The 22575-nt window shown below is 45.3% G+C and overlaps 1 protein-coding gene across 1 annotated transcript in view; it reads right to left on the reverse strand.

The window, feature by feature from the left end:
* The window catches only part of SEPTIN2 (septin 2), a 77296-nt gene extending 60570 nt beyond the window's left edge, over positions 1 to 16726 (reverse strand). The window contains exon 1 of the mRNA XM_068280618.1: positions 16643 to 16726. The gene's annotated coding sequence lies outside the window, so the exon portion shown is untranslated. The remainder of the gene's footprint in view (positions 1 to 16642) is intronic.
* Positions 16727 to 22575: the final 5849 nt, after the last annotated feature.

Consider the following 22575-nt stretch of genomic DNA (forward strand, 5'->3'; position numbering starts at 1 on the left):
ACATGTCATACTGAAGAAAAGAAAATGCAACTGTAAAAACACACGTCGTCCAGTAAACATCATGCTGAGCGTCATTAATGAAATCTGCAGCGATGCACCACTAACATGCAGGTGTGAATACACCATTACAATATAATCATATTGCATTGCAATGTAATCATACTGCATTGCGACAAAATGCAACGCTTGCCAAGAGGCTAGTGAGACATCTGTGCAGCACTGCACTCTAAACCTATCGCCCAAGGGATACAGTCATAATCCCGGCAGGCAACAGAATCTGAAACGTGTGTATGCACCTTACTGACAAAGAAGATGTGAACAATCACTATGCATCAAACAGAGATTTATGAAGTGTAGCCCTAGGGGGATATCAGTAGCTGCACCCTTCTAAGTAGCCAGTTGACCACCTCTGCTTAAATGCATATTACGTTAAGTTTGTGTTACACACTGAGAAAACTCTTTAAAGTGGACCTAAACTCAGAGATTCCTCTCTGCTCTAAAAGAGAAGCAACAACATAACCACCTTTAAAGAAAATCTGTACGAAAAAAAGGGCCCCTGGGGGGTACTTACTTCGGGAGGGGGAAGATTCTGGATCCTAATGACTCTTCCCCCCGTCCTCCTCCGGTGTCCTGCTGGGACCCCTCAAATCGTATTGAGGTAAATATTTACCTACAGCAATGGTGCGCAGAGGGTGAGGGTTTTACAGTACAGAGTCTCTTTAAAGTGAATAGGAACCCTTATTTGAATAAAAAAAAAAGTCAGATACTCACCTAAGGAGAGGGAAGGCTCGGTCCTAATGAGCCTTCCCTCTCCTGTCCCCGTTCACATCCCCCGCCGAGGGGACTTCGGAAGTCTTCGGGAGGCGAGTTCTCTCGTAGACAAGTTTACAATATGGAGAGGCAAAGACTGGCACCAGATGGCACAGAGGCAGTGAATACACCGGATCCTGTACCATGTGCTATAACGTGCTCTCAGAGGCATACATTAGCATAGTAGGAAGAAGAGGATGGAGGCACTGTAGTAGCAAAAATATGGTACCTTTAATCCACGGTGATACAGACAGCGGGGTACACAGTTCTTTATTTGCCTCTGAAGAAGCTTTCTTAGCGAAACAGCTGTCAGGCATCCCCTCACCCCCACTGTGTACCCCGCTGTCTGTATCACCGTGGATTAAAGGTACCATATTTTTGCTACTACAGTGCCTCCATCCTCTTCTTCCTACCCTCGTAGACAAGTTGCTCCATACTGCACACGTCATAGTGGCCGCTCACGCGTGCGCAGTGTAGAGCAGCCCGTCTTCGGGCGGGAAACAGCGGTATTTGACCCAAATGGTCAAATACCGCTATGGGGGAGCCAGCGCAATGACGGGGACTGGGAGAGGAGAGTGAATGCTCTTTGGGACCCAGAGCCTCCCTCTCCTTAGGTGAGTATCTGACTTTTTATATTTAAATATGGGTTCCCATTCACTTTAAAGAGACTCTGTACTGTAAAACCCTCCCCCTCTGGGGGATACTTACCTCAGGAGGGGGAAGCGTCAGGGTCCTAATGAGGCTTCGCCTTCCCCTGTCGCTTCGGGGAATCCAGCGCTGGCTCCCATGAAACCTTTCCTGACAAGCATGAGATTTATTTACCTCTCCAGGATCCAGCGCAGGCGCAGTAGCGGCTCTTTGTTCGGGCTGGGCGGAAATAGCTGAGCCCGATCGTATCCGCTCTACTGCGTAGGTGCAAAGGATTCGCAGCTGCGCAGTAGAGCAGATCGATTGGGTTCGGGTATTTCCGCCTTAGCCTGAAGGGAGAGCGCTTAGTGCACCTGCGCACCATTGCTGTAGGTAAATATTAACCTCGCTGCGAATCGGGGGTCCCAGTAGGGCAACAAAGGAGGACGGGGAAGCCTCGTTAGGATCCAGAATCTTCCCCCTCCTGAAGTAAGTACCCCCCAGGGGCCCTTTTTTTCGTACAGATTTTCTTTGAAGGTGGTTATGTTGTTGCTTATCTTTTAGAGCAGAGAGGAAGCATCCCCTCTCCTCTCCCGGTCCCCGCTATTGCGCTGGCTCCCCCATAGCGGTATTCAACAGTTTCGGTCAAATATCGCTGTTTCCCGGCCGAAGGGAGGCTTTGGAAAAGCTTCGGGAGCCGAGTCCTACCGAAGACGGGCTGCTCTACACTGCGCACGCGTGAGCGGCCACTATGACGTGCGCAGTATGGAGCAGCTTGTCTTAGGGAGGACTCGGCTCCCGAAGTCCCCTCGGCAGGGGATGTGGACGGGGGAGCCAGTGCAGGACAGAGGGCACCGGGAGAGGAGAGGGAAGGCTCATTAGGACCGAGCCTTTCCTCTCCTTAGGTGAGTATCTGACTTTTTTTTTATTTAAATAAGGGTTCCCATTAGCTTTAAAGAATTTGTTTTCTTTGTTACAGCTGATACCAATCCTGCAATAAATCTGCAGTGTGTATTTCCTGCTTTCATGGAAGCTAACATAGGGTTAATATTCTATGTTTACAAATTAGCTGCTGTGCTAAGGCAGCTGAGAGATCAAGTTACACTTGTGTCACAGATGAGGAGGAATTAGATAGGCTAAACTCTCTAATTACATATAGGGTGCATTTCTCTACGTTTTCCTTCTGTCCAGTGCAAGAGTCCAGGTCCTCTAACGAAAAAGAATGAAAGAAAAAAAAAAATCTCTTTCAAACTTACTTTCTTACTCTGGAGTTCAGTCTGTTATAGATTGCTTTGAGTCCGCCAGCAGAAAAAGCGTGCAGTGTTCTCCCCAGGCTCTTTTAGCCGGGTGCTTCACCCGGCTAGTTTTGGTGACCACCCGGCTGTCATCGGCTCTCCTCTTCCTATGCTGTAAGCAGAGTTGCTCACAGAAGCACTGGCCCTGCATTCTCATTTCGCCCCACCCGGCTACTTTTTCATGCCACCCGGTTACTATTTCATGCCACCCGGCTGGAAGAAATTTCTGGGGCGATATAAATGTTCTGTGTCTGTCTCAACACCTGCACTACATAGTTATAAGAAGGGATCAAATTTCTTTATCTTGCAAAAATAACTGATTTTATGGCCAATTTTTAGACTAGAACCAAGAAAAATGACAGCGTAATCTCTGCAAAGTATGAGATTCTCATTTTCTTGTATCAAAATGTGTTTATTTTGTCATCTGCTGAAGGCAAGGTTGCAGTATGAGACAGTACAAAAGATTGGTTATTTTATAACTAAAAAGCCTTGAAATAATACGTGGAGTATGAAGACAGATTGTCAGTGTAGTTCTTTAGTTGTAGTATTGGTTATACTAAAGTTCCAAAGAACAATGTCACCTCAAATAACCAAAACATCCTTCAAGAATTTTTTTTTTTTGAAGATTCAGAATGTGAAAATATATTTCCTAGAGCTGAGATCTGCGAAATTGGCTCTCCAGGTGACTACAAGTTCCAAAATCCATTGCAGGGTTTGACAGTCATGATTCATAAAGGCAAATGCATTGTGGGACTTGTAGTTCCTTAACAGCTGGGAGAGCCAAGTTTGCAGATCACTGTCCTAGAGTATTTTTTCAAAACACTTCTATGGAGACATTAGAAGTAGCCAGAAAAGTTTCACCTTTGTTTAGAACAGGGAGAGCAGATGTGGGGTTTTTTTTCCTCCTAATATCACATCAGCAGGAAGTTTTGAATCAGGATGCATGATACCATTTATAGGTATCGTTCAGAGGATCTGTAAGAAGAAAAAAAAAAGGGGGGGTGGGGGGTATGGGGTACTTACCTCAGGAGGGAGAAGCCTCTAGATCCTAATGAGGCTTCCACTGTTCTCCTCTGCGCCGTCAGCTGCTAAAGATCCACCAGGGCTCTAGGTTCCTAACAATCCTGTGTGAGCCTCGCGCAGGGGCAATAGGCATTTTCTTCAGACTCAGGCAGAAATAGCCGAATCGATAGGATTCGCTGTACTGCACAATCGCAGATACCGCACGCTTACGCAGGGGGACGGATCTGATCAGGCTCGACTATTTTCACCAGTTATTGCAGATACAGTACTGCTAGTGTGGTCCTCCGTCCACATTTCTGTGCAGCCTAAATCATACCGTAGTGTTGCAGCCATGCACAAGCAAGTTACAGATGACAGGCAATTCCCTCAGTAGTCAGGCAGCAGATTCCACAGGAAGCATAAGTCTCACCTGCTGATACTTGTAAGGTAATCCACACAGCGCAGAGTAGTGTGCAGATAGCAAGCAGGTTACAAGTGGCTGCCAGCCTGACCACGGCTCATGGGTCTCTGACGTATGACGCATGCACCCGCCCACTTTCCACTATAGCCAGATACCAAATAATGCAAGAGCCAAACACTGGTTTATTTTAGCAGAAGTTCTATTACATCAGGGTTTACTATACCAGGCATTTCTCCCATATACTTATAATGGTGCTTTGCCGGGACCTGGATACGCTATTTACTATACCCGAATGCTTGCTTTATCAGAGTTTACTATAATGAGATTATACTGTAACTCGAGTCATTTCTAAGTAGGGGACTGTCTGTACTCCCCAATAACTCTAGGCTACAACGTTGGTAAATATTGTGTGCTTTTTCCTCAAATAAAACAATTCAGCAGAACAGCAGTACTGTGGAGAATAATTTAAGGAGCCAAGACAGAGGAGGTCGATGATCGGCTGTGAAGGGAAGAGCTACACAAAAGTAAGTGGAAGAGACTCAATACATACAGGATGGTGTGAGGCCGCTGGCAGATCTTTTCCCCAAATAAGCGCAGAGTTCCTGAGATGTGGATATTGTTGTTAGCGAGGCCCCCTGTAATGTGATATAGTTCATACAAAGCTACACAGGAAGGAAGGAGTGTGGGATCTTTCACAGACAGAGAGGCAAATAGCTGCTTCCTGTCTATCATGAACCTCTCACGCTGACACAGACCTCCTGTTCACAAAATGCAGCGACTGTCAGACTAATACACTCCGTTTCCCTTCATCTTCTGCTGAGACCAAAAGCAGTTCCAGCAGTTTCTTATAGGCTTAAAGTCCTTACACACATCCAGTTTTACTACATGGCAGTGATAAAGTTGGAAAGTCGTCGGCAGATTAAAATTGGACGGGTGTACGGGCTACAGAGCCTTAGCTTACAATGAGCTAGACCAGTGAGCTGCAAACTTGGCTCTCCAGCTGTTAAAGGACTTACGAGGCCAACATTTTTTTAAAAAAAAGTTTAAAAAGTTAAGTACCTGCATCTCTTTAAAAGACACGGCGGACGCCATCCGCACCCTCCGTGTCGTTTCGCCGGGTCCCCGACGCTCAATAGCCCCCCCCCCCCCCCCCCGGCCACGACCGAACGGCCCGGGTCGGGCTCTCCTGCCTCTGCCAATATGGCCGCTACAGGAGCGTGGATCGGGGGGTTGGCCCTAGAGCTGCGCAGCCACACTCGCAGCTGTGTGGACTGCGCAGCCGCGGCCGGCTCCAGCGGCCATATTGGCAGAGGCAGGAAAGCCCGGGCCGTGCGGTCGTGACCGGCCGGGGGGGGGGGGGGGGGTCTATTGAATGGCGGGAACCCAGCGGAACAACACGGAGGGCGCGGATGGCGGCCTCCGTGTCTTTTAAAGAGATGCAGGTACTTAATTTTTTTTTTATACGTTGGCCTCGTAAGTCCTTTAAGGAACTACAAGTCCCACAATGCATTACAGGAGTCTGACAGCCACAGCCATGATTCATAAAGGCAAATGCATTGTGGGACTTGTAGTTCCTTAACAGCTGGAGAGCCAAATTTGCAAATCACTAAGCTAGACCAATCTGCAGATTCAGGAGAATGGGAAAGTTACTATAGTACTAGATGTTACTACTAGATATGTTTATAGAACCTGAACCCAATGTGAAAGTGATAAGGAGGCTGCTATGTGGGTTTCCTTTTAAGCAATACCAGTTGTCAGGCAGCCCTGCTGGCCTATTTGGCTATAGTAAGTTAATTACACCAGAAACAAGCATGCAGCTAATCTTACCAGTTCTGACAATATTGTCAGAAACACCTGATCTGCTGCATGCTTGTTCAGGGGATTTGGGGCTGAAAATATTAGAGGCAGGGGGATCAGCAGGATAGCCAGGCAACTGGATATAAATAGGGCAGCCTACATATCCCTCTCACTTCAGTTGTCCTTTTAAGCGTAAACTCATCAGGTAAAGCCCTCTCTTTGGAAAGGTCTGCATCATGGGGTTTGTGAGCAACCCAAGCTAAAGCACACAATCACACACACAATACATTTGGCACCGGTAGACTGTGCCCACCACTTCCAGGCAACACATCAATGGGTAATCTTTGACAGAGATGGCACCATGCATCATTTCAGCAGATGCTGCAGCTACTTCAGCAGTGCATCAAATGCAGCCACAGACATCCTTGTAAAACTGGCGATATTGTTGAAGCACTGCTGAAGGTCAAGCAGAAACCCAGGCCACGCAAGGAGGGAAATCAAAGCTAAAACAACCCTCTACTGCCACACAAAATGAAAAATCGCCACTGTAATGCTATACACTCCACAAGCATTTAAAATGTTGCTAACAGGGGCTACTTAGCTTATCTATAGTGTTCAAAAGCATAGTATGGATACAGAGGCGCCAAAAGGATAAAAGTAACTAAAAAGTTTAACACATGAGGAGGCAGTTACCTCCTTACTTCCTCCAAGCAGAAACAAAAATTGCCAATGTGTTTGTCAAATAGAACAAGTTTATTTACATACTCCGGGGGACAATGCAACATGTTTGGCAGGTTTGATCCCGCTTCATCAGGCTATAACAACAGAGTAATAGCATTTGTGGTCAATAGAAGAGCCAGGCACCTCTCTGACCACATATGCTATTATTCCATTGTTATTGCCTGATAAAGTTGGATCAAACCTGCGAAACGCATTGCCTTGTCCCCAGAGTATGTAAATAAACTTGTTCTATTTGACAAACACATTGGCAATTTTGTGTCTGCTTGGAGGAGGTAAGTCCACCACGGCCTCCTCGTGTTTTAAACTTTCTAGATACTTATCCTTTTGGCGCCTCTGTATCCATACTACACTATATCAAGTCCACCCCTGGTGGAGGGGTGTTATCCTGAGTGGTGTTAGGTCTAATCTCCCCACCTGCCTATACAGTGGTTGCTTTTGAGGCAACCCTGCTTTGTGAGTATAGCTTATTACTCTATCGTACGTCACTTCAACTATCAGTACATACTACACTATATTTGGCTCTCGGTGTCCCAACTCTGTATATAGTGTTGAAAAGGTTCAGAATATATTTCCCCCCTCCCCTCATACAGAAAAAAAAATTCTCAAAACTACAATAACTACCTGGAACATGCATAGAAATGAAAACTACAATTGAGGCATTTTAAAAACTGTCAGTGTCAGTGAGACCCTAGGCAGCTGCATATGGGCAACCATACAGCTGTATTGACTTTTCATAGAATTTCCTGTTTGCTGTATCAACAGATTAACAGCACATACACAACAACAGCAGTTCTATCACAATAGACTGTCCACTGTATTAACTGTCTAACAAATTAATGTCTACAAAATCATATCAATGCTTGTAATGTAAAAGTATTTAAGGAATTACTGGAGCGTGCGTGCCAAGATGCCTTTGGCAAAGACTTGGTTACCACAGATGGCAGAAGAGAGGCTGTGGCATGTAACAGTCATGCCTATAATATGACACAGGAAAGCACTGGCATGTTCCATCTGTTTGGAATGTTACACTGGACTACACTGTACATTAAAAAGCATATGAAATAATGGCACTATATCTACTTACACCAAACCAGCAGTAAAAACCTCAAGTAAGGCCCAGTGCACACCGAGCGGTTTTGGATGCGATCTGCCGGCCGCATCCACCTGTAAATCCGCTTGGCTAATTTATTTCAATGGGATGGTGCACACCGGCAGTTTGAGGTTTGTAGCAAACCTCAAACGTGCCTCCTGCTGCACGTTTGCGGTTTGCAAAAGTGTTTCTGCCTCAATGTAAAGTATAGGAAAAACGCAAACCGCTCTTAAAAAAACGCTACATCAGAGCGGTTTGCCAGGCGTTTTTGTTACAGAAGCTGTTCAGGAACAGCTTTTACTGTAACAATGTGTGTAATCTGCTACACAAAAAAAAAATAAAAAAAAAATATCGCACCCAAAACCACTAGGTATGTTTAGAAAACTAATCTAAACATGCTTAGATTCACTCTGAAATCCGCTCCAAAAAACGCTAGCGTTTTGTGGATCTGCTAGTGGTTTTGGTGTGCACTGGGCCTAAAAATCAGACTGCACCAGATTTTGAAACTTAGCACTAAAGTTTCACCCAACTTTTATTTTAGCTCAAAGGGTAAATAAACATTTAGGTGGGAATTCATGTTTGACTACTTATCTGCAAAAAAAAAAAAAAAAAAAAAATTCTATCTATCTATCTACACACACACACACACACACACACACACACACACACACACACACACACACACACACACACACACACACACACACACACACACACACACACACACACACACACACACACACACACACACACACACACACACACACACACACACACACACACACACACACACACACGGAATGCTGCCTGTACAATTCTGCTAACCAGACAGGCATTTTGAAAAGTAGTAGAAACTGCAAAGAACAAAAACAAACAAAAACTGCAGTACAGAATATTGAAAAAAAATTTGAAGCGCAAAAAGTAAGTGTAAAGGATAAGATGAACTATACCTGTCTGCACAGTGTGATTCATACATTTCTGTCTCTGCTGCTACTATATATAGTAAAAGGTCCTTTCACACTGAATCCATTGTAATGAGAAGCAGGGATATTCCTATGGTACATTCAAATTGGGTGCGGGGCAGCGGGTTCCTTCGGAGTAATGCACAGCTGGACATCATGTGCGTTTACAGCGGGGCATACTTTTATTGTAGTGTATGGTCACACCGCACAACGAAAGCACAGTGCGACTTTTCTGCACCATTGAGATAGTATTGCAACATGCACACTGTAAAAAGACCTTAAAAAGGAGTCGTCAAGCAACTCCTGCTATCCATAGTGCTACTTATCCAGGGCTTCCTCCAGCCCCTGGCAGCAGCTATGTCCATTGCTTAGACCCCGACGGTGCACAGGACGATCTTCAGGTTGTCCTCTACTGCACCTGCGCGAGCGCCGCTGTAAGTCACCTTCGCGTGCTCCGGAACATACTGCACAGGCGCAGTACGTTCTGGACCATGTGGAGGTGACAGAGCAGCGCAGGCACAGTAGTGGACGACCTGGAGGTCATCCTACGCACTGTCGGGGTCCGGGGGCCTACAGAGCTGCTGCAAGGGACATAGCGGCTGCCAGGGGCTGGAGGAAATCCTGGGTAAGTACTAAGGACATTCACACTGTATTGTTGCAGATTAATTTTGTATGTCAACTCAGTGCCCATACAATTCTATGGGCCTATTCACATCCCTCTGTTGTAATGAATCCCGCTATTCTAACTCGCTGCATGCAGGCGTTGCATTAACACGTACGGTATAATGCATGCAGTGTCCATTGCAGTCTACACACAAGGCATGCGTTATTCTAACTCACTGCATGCAGGCTTTGAATTAACACCTGCAGTATACAATTAAGTCATCAGTGTGCATTTGACCATGCACTGTTTCGCGGAGCGACAATGCATCGGGTCAGTATCATACTCTGGCCTGGTATTTGCTAACTGTACTCCAAGCCACCAATCAAGTTTAAAGGGAACCTGAAATGAGAATACAAGGCTGCCATCTTCATTCACTTGCCTGGCTATCATGCTGAGCTTTTCAGTTTTTACACACCTGCAACAAATATGCAGCCAGTGGAGTCAGACCGGAGTCAAAGCAGCTGATCTGCTTTCTCATTCTGAGCAAAGCACCTATGGAGTAAGGAGTCCTTGGACAAGACATCCTAATGCTGCTACTGCCTACAAAGCACACCCCAGTGGCTGCAGCTCTGGTGCTTTGAGCAGGGCTGTGGAGTCGGTACAAAAATCTTCCGACTCCAACTCCTCAGTTTCTGAAACCACGACTCCGACTCCAACTCCGGGTGCCCAAAATTGCCCCGACTCCAACTCCACAGCCCTGGCTTTAAGTCCGCCAGAAGAAAAGCACAATATACATTTTCTGTGTCTTGTAGTGGACACCCTCCATATTGCTCTCACTTCAGGTTCCCACAGGCGCACACTCACTTTCAGACTTCCATTATAAGTGTTAGTATGCACATTTCAGCAATGCGTATAGTATGCGGCATGCAAGGATATCAGAAGGGCATAGATTGCACTGTTTGATTTTCCCACTTATGCTCTGTGCAACAGTGCAGTGCTGTCCCATTCACTGTCACCCACCGATTAAGATTGGCACTGCAATGGAGAGCAACTCAGGTGCTATGTTTCTATGCACAAACACAGCCACCTGCGCTGTATAGTGAAGAGAAACCCTAGGTCAGTACAGTAGGAGACCATTAACCTCTTCAGAGTCAACAGTGAGGTTTATACAGAACACCCACCATCACCACCTTCTTCCATGGTGGTACAGGAGTAGAAATCCAGCCTAGTGTAGTAGTTTAAGTGCCACTTAGGCACAAAAAAAAAAAAAAAAAAAAAAGCAATGTCCTGTTTCAAATCAAGGATTTAAACCCCAAAATCACAGGGGTTGACAATTACCCAAATATTTTAAGTTGACTGCATGGAATGTAACTGCTATTACTGATCAATGCTTCACTGCAAAGAGTTACAGATTGCCCAGCAAGCTCATGATGAACTAGAACTCCTAGGAGTGTGTAAGGGGCTAAAAGAGACCAAAAAGCCCTCTTACTAAAATGCCAAGAAAAACAGAAGTTTGCCTTCTTAAAACAGAAGGTATTTGCGATTATTCAGGTTGGAGGTTCACCTAAGAGCACACGCCAACCTGAATAATCACAAATATCTTCTGTTTTAAGAAGGCAAACTTCTGTTTTTCACTGCAAAGAAAAAAACAAAAATTTGCCTTCTTAAAACAAGGTATTGGCAATTATTTAGATTGGAATGGGCATAGGATGTCTCCCACGATGCATCACTGCTGAAAATGAAAATCATCTGTTGTCCCTGTAAGCTAACCACACCTCCAGAACTGCTGGAATTGAATGAGGTGTATAATGATAATTATACAGAACCACGATAATCCAACATGCATGCAGACTGATTTGGATTGGTTGATCCTCATCACTGCATGGCATGGATTAAGGCCCAGTTCACACTTGCGGTTCTCTGCCAAACGGACCGGATGACCTGACCGGATCTGGACCGGATCCGGATCGGAACCGTACGGTTCTGACCCGGATCCGATCCGGATCCGGTCAGGTTGCATCAGGTGTTCATCAGTATGCGATCCGGATCCGTTTGGCAAAAGAGAGTAGAAATAAATTAAAATGTTGGGGTCTGGGAGGTCAGCAGAAGGTGGACCTGTGGAATCAGGCCCTCCGCTGTTTAGAACTCACCTCCACCGCCGACATACTGCCAACATCTCCAGCACGGTTAAAGTCACTGCTTCTCTACTCCAAAATGCTTGCCCATGTGTCCCCATCCAAAATCGCCGCTACAATACGCATAGGAAGTGGGGTAGAACATCCGGTTTTTATAGCCAGTGTGTTGTGCGCTCTCCGTTTCTCATTGGTTTCTATTGGCCGGATGCAACAGTCCGGCTCCGCTCCGGATACGTCAGCCGGAGGAGCCGGACCAAAAAATAGCGCATGTTGGGTCTTACGCCGGAGTCCGGATCCGGTCCGGACGAAACGGACGCATGTGAACGGACGCATAGACTTTCATTGCTATGCTGTGCGTCCGTTCCGCATGCGGTCCGGCTCCGGCACGGCGATTCCGGATGGCCACCGCTAATGTGAACCGGGCCTTATGTGGCTCTATTCTATTGGGTAGGGGTAGCACTTGAAAAGCCCAGAGTTACAGATTACTCAGCAAGCTCATGGTGAACCGATTGTGTAAGGGGCTACAAAGGACCACATACATTAGTAAGAGGGCTTTTTGGTCCTTTGCAGCCCCTTACACACACGACTAGGAGTTGTGGTTCACTATGAGCTTGCTGGGTAGTCAGTAACTGCAAAAAAGAGAGACATTTTGTGTTAGAGGCAAAAGTATTCACAGCATATTTTACATGCTGTCATTCCTCTGTGAATGGTATGTGGATAGGGAGGGACACCAGTCTTTACTTGTAGCCCTCCCCCTCTGTCTCACATAAAACAGGAAGGCCTCATTCACTGTGACTGCATATCCTGCTATCATCTCTCATAGAACTCAATGTAGCTCACATCCTCTATCTCCTAACTGTCCTGACATGGAGCTGCTGTTCTGGGAACATCCACACCCTAATGTCACACTCAGCATAGGCACACCAATGTCAGAAGCACTGACATGCTTTACAACATAAAGTTAGCTACACACTACAGGGAACAGCCCAGAGCTCTATCTGAAGATACTCCCTGATACAAATACTGATCAAGGGAAGTGATGTGTAACCACATCTTCTGATTTCAAATCAAATTTCAGGCAATGACCACACCCACTGCTATTCATGATTGTCTACTGCTTGTTGTAGTACAAAACCACAACCATGCCACTCAAACCACTGTGACAAGACTTTACACGATTCTAGATCAGAGGCCAAAATGAATCAAATTGTATTAGTCCTGTGGGAAGAAAGGGGAGGGTTGAAAAGTAAAATCAGTTGCTCTGCACCTTGCATTTGCTTTTATCTGCATTTAGGAGAACTGTTGGATCCCTGAAAACATTTGTTCTGATTCTGTCATCATACAGAGCCAGTTTGCAACTGAAACTATAAATATGACTGGCTGCTATGAGCATTGGGCCTTAGCTGACACTTGTCAGCGGCAAGAAATCTTAGTTTGTTTTTAGGAGGGCTAGGAGGACAGGTGATGGATGCCAGGGGCCCAGTTTCTGGGTCACCCAGCGGGTTGGCTCCTTCCCATGTCTCAACTGCCCCAGTATCAAGGGTGATGCAGTTTTTCATCTGAGGACCTGAGCAAGATTCCCTATCAATTTTTACACTTGTAAATCCTCTCAGGTAGTATGCTACGGCTACAGACTAAAAGCAGCATCTACTCTGCACGTGGCTTGCCTGCACTCTCCCAGCCAGCGGCAGGGGCAACAGAGAATCCCCAGGAGGTAAGAACATTAGAAGGGGTTCGCACCACACATGTCCACCTTAGGAAAGAGTGCTTCTGGACAGACTGTTATGCTGCATACACACTTGAGATAAAAGTCTCTGGAAAAGGCAAGATCACAGACCAATTTTACCCCCTTCCATGTAGTATGATAGCCATACTCTACACAGTCTATTCTATGGAGCTGAACTCCACATCAGATAAAATCTTTGCAAGATGCTGCACACAAAGATGCCCGTACACATTCAAAAGATTATCTACAAAAGATCTCTTCCTGCAATAGATCCATTCCTTCAAAATGCATTCACAGTCTATGAGATCTGCAGATCCTCATACACACCTTGTTTAACAGACTTCATCTGCATATCTGGCAATCATCTGCAGATCTGAAAATCCATCCTGGTGGATCTGATCTGCAGATGATTGCCTGCTAAACAAGGTGTGTATGATGATCTGCAGATCTCATAGACTATGAATGCATTTTGAAGGAATGGATCTATTGCAGGAAGAGATCTTTTGCAGATAATGATCTTTTGAATGTGTACAGGCATCTTTGTGTGCAGCATCTTGCAAAGATTTTATCTGATGGGGAGTGCAGCTCCATAGAATAGACTGTGTAGAGTATGGCTCTCATACTACATGGAATGGGGTATAATTGGTCTGTGATCTTGCCTTTTCCAGAGACTTTTATCTCAAGTGTGTATGCAGCATTAGAGACACTGAAGCCAGAGGGCCTCAATGACGAATTTGAGATCTGTTTGTACCTTCAAAGATGGCCCCACCCAGGTGAGGGTGTGGTCTGTTGATGTGCTGGTTTATATTTTGCATCAGCCTTTGATTTGGTTCAGCACTTGACCAGGGACCAGAGCCAGAAACTTCATCCCAAAGTGTGCTGCATATTCTGTTGCAATATTGCATTACATTGTGAATATTCCACAATGCACAGGTGTTTTTCTGTGGACTTGTGTATGGCTGCGATGGGCAGCCAGAAGGCCCTGAGGTGCAGATTATCCCCATCACAAGTAAAGCTGTTACAGGTTGTTTCAAGACCACTGTCACCAATATCACATGACTAGAAATAGGGGCAGTTCACCTTTGAAAGCCCAGAGGCGCTCTGCCACGCCACAGACCCTTCCGGTGTGTTTTTGCTCCATTATTTTGCCTGAGGAAGCCAGAGTGTTACCTGCGAAACTCGATGCAACCTGGAGTCACTCATTAAATGTACCTTTTTCTGACTTGTCTAAATTGGAGCCTTTGTGTCTGTTTTACCTCGAGGGAGGCGAGTCCATCCATACTTCCCCTCGTTTAAACGGTTTTTAGATGCTTTTATCCAATTTTGGTGCCTCTGTTTAACTGTATTTACTATTAGAGAGAGCTTAATATAGGAAGGAAGGGGAAGGCAAATGTATCAACTCATGCTTCATTCAGCACACATCAGACATAATGCAATTTCACAGAAGAGAAATATTAGGAAATTAATAGATGGCAACCTATATAAATGTTTTCAAAGGTCTGCTTTACTTCACAGGGTTTGGACATAAGTTCACATTAAAACAGACTACTATAAACTTCACAGACCCCTTGCAACTGATGCAGTGCCCTGTAGTACTATACCAAGACACGTATGCCAAGTTAACAAGCTTAATTTATCACCAGTCTGCATTCCCATTCATGAATAGCCTGAAGCAAGTCAATTTGGCACACAGCATCTAAACCAGTACCCAACATAGCTGGCGGTGTGTGGATTCTGGGCTGCATCATCAGCTGGAAGACTTTATTGGCTAGGGAGAAAGGATATGGCGCCAAAGTTGAAAGCCTATATGAACGGCACAGGAGGATTAGTACTAGGCACAGATTAGTTGGGAAAGTGGTCAGGTTTCTTGTAGACATGAGTAAATTAATCAGTTTTAGAAGAGATTATCAGTAGTAAAAAAAAATGCCCAAAAGTCAAATAGAAAAATCAATATCAACTAGTTGTGGAAACAGCTGTGGAGTTCTGGGCACCAGGAATTTTGATATCTTAACATACAAAATCAGCAGCAGTTCCATTCTATTGCACGAGAATTTCTCACACCGGCACTACTAGACGACGGCGGTAAGTTTTGCAGGAGTGATTTTTCTGAGATTAACGTGCAAAAAGAAAAATCACTGGACACTGCAGTGGTTTGGGAGCGATCGCGATTAGTGGTGCTATGCATGCTAATCGCAATTGCTAATCACAAATCGCCAGCAAAACGATGCATGCCCCGCGTTTGTGGTTAACGCAGTGAGAACACTGGCATAGGCTTACATGGGCTAGCGTTTTTTTAATACCGCTATCATTTTGCGCTGAGCAGGAATCACTCAAGTGTGAATGGGGCCTAAAACTGGCCTTACGCTGGGTACACACGTTGCGATTTCCTGCTCGATCCGCGGGATCGATTGAATATTTCCGACATGTTCGATCGGTCCTTAACATGCAAAATCGAAGGCTGTATCAATCGCACATGTCGGAAATCGAAGCGTGTACACAGAATTAGCCTGTGCTTTAACAGAAATGCTTGACAAATGTGAACGGTTCTAAGTAGTCTGTGAAGTGCATCCAATGTTGATTGGCCAATTTTTAGCAAAAGTTACCCTCTACATGTATTGCGAGAACTTACATGCATAATCTGTTCATAGTACTCAAAATCTATTGTCCCTTATACTACATGGGTGTGGTAAAACTAGGCAATCATTGGCCAAAATTGGATGCTTGTATGCACGCTTGGATGTGTACAAGGCTGTATAAAGGTGCATACACACATCCAATTTTGATTGGCCACTTACCACTTCCATGTAGTATGAGGGATTTTGAATACTATGAACAGATTAAGCAGGTAAGCTCTCATACTACATGGTAGTGATAACATCGATCAATCACTGGCCAACCAAACTGGATGTGTATGCAACCTTTCTTGACATGGTGCCACACTTCTAATCATGCCCATCACACATGCATATCCCTAATCATAAATCAAACCACACTGGTACTGTCAGTCATCATTAGTTTTCCTTGATATTGACATTTAAAAATAAGAAATGCATCAATTTAAAGGATGTAAGCAAAGTTTAGAGCCAATTAAACACAATGTTCAGTAGAAAAATACATGCATTTACAAAGATCTGTATACGAGTCCTGAAAATGAGGACAAACAAGGAAGAATTAGGGATTTGATCCCCAAAGAGGGACTGTCTGTCCAAAGAAGGGACAGCTGGGAGTTATGCATGGTAATCAGGGATTACTGGCAGCTAGGGATGTAACTATGAAGCCCCAATCCCCCTGTCAGTGAAGGGGGGCTTCCCCTAGGCACGACCCATATAACAGCGCAGGAGCATTGATGGAACACTAGATGAAGACAGCACGATGTGTTATCAGACACAACATAAAGCAGCGATCACGGCTATTTGCCGCTCCCATCATTACCTCTCCTTTCCGGCGCTGAAACAATCCGCAGCTCAGAACTCACAACCTCCGGCAAACTCACTCCTGCAAGAGCCGAGCCCAACCACAGCCAATCAGCGCTGCACAAGCACAGAGCCTCACTCCGCCCATCCAATAACAAGCTAACTCTCACAGGCTCTTTTACTCCACAACCGAAATGGGTCTGACATCCAATCAGCGTTTAGCTATCAGGAAGCTGCTTTCGACATCTCTGGAGATTCCGCCCATGCAGGCGGGGCTAAGCAGAATAGCTGTGCCGTTGTGGAGCTCCGCTAACTCTGCCAGCAGCATCTTACACCGTGTAGGTTTGCTATCACCATAGAAAGCAGACAGGCATTTTAGGGCAGCATCATTCATGAGAATAGAGGATGCTAAATTTCGGAAATCAGCCCCCTTCTGGATCCCAATTCTTTTTTTTTAACCACTTCAGCCTTCAGTGGTGTTTCACCTTATGCATCGCAGCAATTTTCTCCTCCCATTCATTAGCCAATAACTTTATTACTACTTATCACAATGAATTGATCTATATCTTGTTTTTTTCCGCCACCATTTAGGCCAGTGGTCCTCAAACTAAGGTCCGCGGGCCGAATGCGGCCCCCTGAGGCTTTTTCGCTGGCCCCCAAACACAAGGGCTATCATTCATAAAACTGTTGTCGGTAAAGTAAATCTATGCGGGAAAACACCGCTGGCGGAATTTTAGACTTCTGGCTGCTCATTCATAAAAATGTATCCAGTTGCGATAGCAGTGCGGAGATTCCACGAACTATGCTGTCGGTAGGCAGACGGTAGGCTTGCGGAAGCACAGGAAGCTGCGTAGTTGATACATTTCTCCGTGTTCCGTTCTACTGCAGCTGCCTGGGAGGTCTGTGTCTCCATTCACTTACATTGTTATCACCACATCCAAGGGAGCGGTATTTCCCGACCTCATACCGCTTGCGGTGATCTTTATGAATTAACATTTTGCTACATTTGTTACGATAGTCACCGCACAAGGTGGTGATTTATCGCTCTGCTCGGTAGTGTCAGCTTTTCATGCGGAAAGAGCCTTTATGAATGCAGAACTTGCTGAGTGTTCTGTAAAGTCAGCTGTTTTAAGCATTTCCGCATGCGGAAATGCTTTATGAATGATAGCCAATGTATAACTTATAGATGTGGCCCACTACACCTTTAAATATCAGTGGTCCGCATATAGAATAGCAGTCCTGGCCCCAACCATCCACATATTGTAGAAGCCAGCGAGCAGTCATTCGCTGGCTTCCAATCAGGTTCATCAGGTGACACTGCTGACCAACTGGATGGCAGGTTGTCACCTGGGTATGCTTCACTGTCTGGTGCATAAAGATGTTCTTCAGGTGCGGCATGACTGAATGGCTGCTGCTGGGAGTTCTCCTCCGGGCGTGATTGGGGGAATCAATACCTAGATTCAATGTAATGTTTTACAACATCATTTTATGTATGTTCCGGCCCCCCAGCAGTCTGAAGTATGTTGACCTCGGCCCTTGACCGAAAAAGTTTAGGGATCCATGATTTAGGCTTTCTTTGGGTGGTACATTTTGCTAAGAATTATTTTTTTCTAAATGCATTTTAACAGGAATATTAAGAAAAAAATTGAAAAAATTCACTATTTCTCAGTTTTCGGCCATTATAGTTTTAAAATAATACATGATACCACAATTAAAACCTACGTTAGTTTATTTGCCCATTTGTCTCAGTTATTACACCATTTAAATCAGGGCTGTGGAGTCGGTACAAAAATCTTCCGACTCCAACTCCGGCTCCTCAGTTTATGAAACCACCAACTCCGACTCTGGGTACCCAAAATGGCTCAGACTCAGACTCCTCGACTCCGACTCCTTAGTCTAATACTTACCAGGGCTGTGGATTCTGTGAAAAATCATCCGACTCCAACTCCTCAGTTTATGAAATCACCGACTCCAACTCTGACTCCGGGCAGAGGCAGCCTTAGAGTATGCGGGGCCTGGGGCCACAGTCATATGCGGGGCCTAGAGACATATGCTGTGGATATATACACACACAGATATGCTGTGGAAACACACACACACACTGTGGAAACACACACTCTGTATAGGTTAGATAGGTAGGTGAGGTGGGGGGGTGGGGGGGTAGGCTGCGCATCCCTAAACACATGTTGCAATTGAACGGTTAATCGCACAGGCATACACCACCTGTGCCAGACTGAAAAATGCATGCCCTGCATCCAAGACAAGTGCTAACATTTATTAAACTAGGAGGTACTTTAGCTTCCAATATGGTTTGCATGCAAAGTATATTATACTAGACACTTGCGCGACGGTGAGGCAAACCTCCGGGCAAGTGACCTAACCTAAATTTAATACCTCGGGAGCAGCTAAGCAAGAAAAATGTGTAACTTACATTTGGTAGAACAGCGAGGAGAACGCCAGCGCATACCACTAAGGCTGCATCTGAAATGACCACCAGCTCAGTGTGCAGCACCTATATAGACTCTCTGCACACTTCGCATTCAATTCAGATGCAAATCATATGCAAATCTGCTACTACTTATCATGCAAACAGGAAACTCAGGAGGAGGGGCTGGGAGCAGCTAACCTGACAGTTACATAGTTTCAAAGTTAAGGAAAGGTGGGGGGGGAAAGGCTGCGCATCCCTAAACACATGTTGCAATTGAATGGCTAATCGCACAGGCATACACCGCCTCTGCCATGCTGAAAAATGCATGCCCTGCATCCAAGACAAGTGCTAACATTTATTAAACTAGGAGGTACTTTAGCTTCCAATATGGTTTGCATGCAAAGTATATTATACTAGACACTTGCGCCACGGTGAGGCAAACCTCCGGGCAAGTGACCTAACCTAAATTTAACCTCCTCCTGAGTTTCCTGTTTGCATGATAAGTAGTAGCAGATTTGCATATGATTTGCATCTGAATTGAATGCGAAGTGTGCAGAGAGTCTATATAGGTGCTGCACACTGAGCTGGTGGTCATTTCAGATGCAGCCTTAGTGGTATGCGCTGGCGTTCTCCTCGCTGTTCTACCAAATGTAAGTTACACATTTTTCTTGCTTAGCTGCTCCCGAGGTTTTAAATTTAGGTTAGGTCACTTGCCCGGAGGTTTGCCTCACCGTGGCGCAAGTGTCTAGTATAATATACTTTGCATGCAAACCATATTGGAAGCTAAAGTACCTCCTAGTTTAATAAATGTTAGCACTTGTCTTGGATGCAGGGCATGCATTTTTCAGTCTGGCAGAGGCGGTGTATGCCTGTGCGATTAACCATTCAATTGCAACATGTGTTTAGGGATGCGCAGCCTTTTCTCTCCCCCCCCCCCCCCCCCACCTTTCCTTAACTTTGTAACTATGTAACTGTCAGGTTAGCTGCTCCCAGCCCCTCCTCCTGAGTTTCCTGTTTGCATGGTAAGTAGTAGCAGATTTTCATATGATTTGCATCTGAATTGAATGCGAAGTGTGCAGAGAGTCTATATAGGTGCTGCACACTGAGCTGGTGGTCATTTCCGATGCAGTATTAGTGGTATGCGCTGGCGTTCTCCTCGCTGTTCTACCAAATGTAAGTTACACATTTTTCTTGCTTAGCTGCTCCCGAGGTTTTAAATTTAGGTTAGGTCACTTGCCCGGAGGTTTTCCTCACCGTGGCGAAGTGTCTAGTATAATATACTTTGCAGGCAAACCATATTGGAAGCTAAAGTACCTCCTAGTTTAAAAAATGTTAGCACTTGTCTTGGATGCAGGGCATGCATTTTTCAGTCTGGCAGAATCGGTGTATGCCTGTGCAATTAACCATTCAATTGCAACATGTGTTTAGGGATGCGCAGCCTCCCCCCCCCCCCCCCCACCTCACCTACCTATCTAACCTATACAGAGTGTGTGTTTCCACAGTGTGTGTGTGTGTTTCCACCTTTCCTTAACTTTGTAACTATGTAACTGTCAGGTTAGCTGCTCCCAGCCCCTCCTCCTGAGTTTCCTGTTTGCATGATAAGTAGTAGCAGATTTGCATATGATTTGCATCTGAATTGAATGCGAAGTGTGCAAAGAGTCTATATAGGTGCTGCACACTGAGCTGGTGGTCATTTCAGATGCAGCCTTAGTGGTATGCGCTGGCGTTCTCCTCGCTGTAGATAGGTAGGTGCCCCGCAGTATAGTTTAGCTAGGTAGGTGCCTGCAGTATAGGTTAGATGGGTAGGTGCCTGCAGTATAGATTAGATAAGTAGGTGCCCCACAGTATAGATTAGTAAAGTAGATGCCCGGCAGTAGATTATAGGTGCCTGCAGTACAGATTAGATAGGTAGGTGCCCGCAATATAGATTAGATAGGTTCCTGCAGTACAGATTAGATAGGTAGGTGCTCCGCAATATAGATTAGATAGGTTCCTGCAGTACAGATTAGATAGGTAGGTGCTCTGCAGTATAGATTGGATAGGTGACTGCAGTATAGATTATAGGTGCCTGCAGTACAGATTAGATAGGTAGGTGCCCCACAATAGAGATTAGATAGGTGCCCGCATTATAGATTAGATAGGTGCCAGCCTGCAGTATAGATTAGATAGGTGACTGCAGTATAGATTATAGGTGCCTGCAGTACAGATTAGATAGGTAGGTGCCCCACAATAGAGATTAGATAGGTGCCCGCATTATAGATTAGATAGGTGCCTGCAGTATAGATTAGATAGGTGCCTGCAGTATAGATTAGATAGGTGCCTGCAGTATAGATTAGATAGGTGCCTGCAGTACAGATTAGATAGGTAGGTGCCCCGCAGTATAGATTAGATAGGTGCCTGCAGTACAGATTAGATAGGTAGGTGCTCTGCAGTATAGATTAGATAGGTGCTCTGCAGTATAGATTAGATAGGTGCCTGCAGTATAGATTAAATAGGTGGCTGCAGTACAGATTAGTTAGGTAGGTGCCCCGCAGTATAGATTAGATAGGTGCCTGCAGTATAGATTAGATAGGTGCCTGCAGTATAGATTAGATAGGTGCCTGCAGTATAGATTAGATAGGTGCCTGCAGTACAGATTAGATAGGTAGGTGCCCCGCAGTATAGATTAGATAGGTGCCTGCAGTACAGATTAGATAGGTAGGTGCTCTGCAGTATAGATTAGATAGGTGCTCTGCAGTATAGATTAGATAGGTGCCTGCAGTATAGATTAAATAGGTGGCTGCAGTACAGATTAGTTAGGTAGGTGCCCCGCAGTATAGATTAGATAGGTGCCTGCAGTATAGATTAGATAGGTGCACCCAGTATAGGTTAGATAGGTGCCTGCAGTACAGATTAGATAGGTGCCTGCAGTACAGATTAGATAGGTGCCTGCAGTACAGATTAGATAGGTGCCTGCAGTACAGATTAGATCGGTGCCTGCAGTACAGATTAGGTAGGTGCCCGCAGTATAGATTAGATAGGTGCCTGCAGTATAGATTAGATAGGTGCCTGCAGTATAGATTAGATAGGTGCCTGCAGTATAGATTAGATAGGTGCCTGCAGTACAGATTAGATAGGTAGGTGCCCCGCAGTATAGATTAGATAGGTGCCTGCAGTACAGATTAGATAGGTAGGTGCTCTGCAGTATAGATTAGATAGGTGCTCTGCAGTATAGATTAGATAGGTGCCTGCAGTATAGATTAAATAGGTGGCTGCAGTACAGATTAGTTAGGTAGGTGCCCCGCAGTATAGATTAGATAGGTGCCTGCAGTATAGATTAGATAGGTGCACCCAGTATAGGTTAGATAGGTGCCTGCAGTACAGATTAGATAGGTGCCTGCAGTACAGATTAGATAGGTGCCTGCAGTACAGATTAGATAGGTGCCTGCAGTACAGATTAGATCGGTGCCTGCAGTACAGATTAGGTAGGTGCCCGCAGTATAGATTAGATAGGTGCCTGCAGTATAGATTAGATAGGTGCCTGC

Source organism: Hyperolius riggenbachi, chromosome 4, assembly GCF_040937935.1.
Source record: "Hyperolius riggenbachi isolate aHypRig1 chromosome 4, aHypRig1.pri, whole genome shotgun sequence".
In the NCBI taxonomy this organism is placed as follows: domain Eukaryota; kingdom Metazoa; phylum Chordata; class Amphibia; order Anura; family Hyperoliidae; genus Hyperolius; species Hyperolius riggenbachi.